Here is a 1,042-nt window from a genome sequence, read left to right as displayed (position 1 = left end):
CATAGCTAGCATTAAATTTGAACATTCTTTGCTATCACCCACTGTTTATAGACACGTAAGTAATCAAGATCATTAAATGAAAGCAAAAAAATAGTATATTTTCCGAAATGTCAAGACGGATACAATTATGTGTAATGAGACAGTGTTTTATATTACAGAACTGACAACCAGTTTTTTTCTCTTTGCAAATTATGTGTATATATACCAGTAATTGGTTTTGCTTCATGATATTAAAACGCAAAAGTATCAGGTTTAAATTGATAGATATTTATTGCGTTTAGGCCTACGCAATTTACGCTGTAAGAAATAATTGAGACTGTCTTCCTGAAAAGCAACACTTACGTTAGATTCTTCCAATACGATATCCGTTCTCTACCTTGTTTAACTACGTGCACTGCCGCTAATGTATCGGAAATTCAGAGATTTATACGGACTGTAGACATTCACAGTTTTAGTTGTGACACAGGCACGGTTCAACTTGGTCAAACCACAATTACGTATTGGCATATAGTTCTAGGTGAAAATCGGAATTTGGCTATTTTGTAAGTTTTTGTTTTTATTATTTTCTCCTTTAAATAGAATAAATGTTTTACGTATACTGGTAGAATATCAGTTCCAATTCATAGAAAAGCAAATAAATTTATTTATATAGGTTTGTTATAATAGAATATGATATCATGATTCGGTAACAATTTTGTGTACGCTTACGTAAGGGCTAAAACTCTCGATTTGTTTTCAATTCTATTTTTAATTGAATTGTATACCTTAGTTGACTCACCTAAATTCACCTTACAGCTGCTATTTTATTTTGATTTTATATGTTATCATGGTTTGATAAGTTGTGTACACTTACGTAAGGGCTAAAATTCTCGCTTTGATTTTAATTTCCATACCTCATGTTTTTATTCCGAGGTAAATGAGATGTGAAACCAAAATTTGTAGTCCTGTTTGGCGCCATATAACCTATACTGTGTTGGTGCGCCGTAAAGCCCAAATAAATAAATAAATATTTGATTTTAATTTCATTTTAAATGAATTGTAT

General features: G+C 31.0%; 1 protein-coding gene across 1 annotated transcript in view; it reads left to right on the top strand.

Annotated features, from left to right (window-relative positions):
- Positions 1 to 381: 381 nt before the first annotated feature.
- The window catches only part of LOC123532627 (uncharacterized), a 33,673-nt gene continuing 33,012 nt past the window's right edge, over positions 382 to 1,042 (top strand). Inside the window, exon 1 of the mRNA XM_045314101.2 lies at positions 382 to 542. The gene's annotated coding sequence lies outside the window, so the exon portion shown is untranslated. The remainder of the gene's footprint in view (positions 543 to 1,042) is intronic.

Source organism: Mercenaria mercenaria, chromosome 11, assembly GCF_021730395.1.
Source record: "Mercenaria mercenaria strain notata chromosome 11, MADL_Memer_1, whole genome shotgun sequence".
Taxonomy (NCBI): Eukaryota; Metazoa; Mollusca; class Bivalvia; order Venerida; family Veneridae; genus Mercenaria; species Mercenaria mercenaria.
Note: the sequence above shows the minus strand (reverse complement) of the source record. Positions and strands in the feature narration are given on the sequence as shown.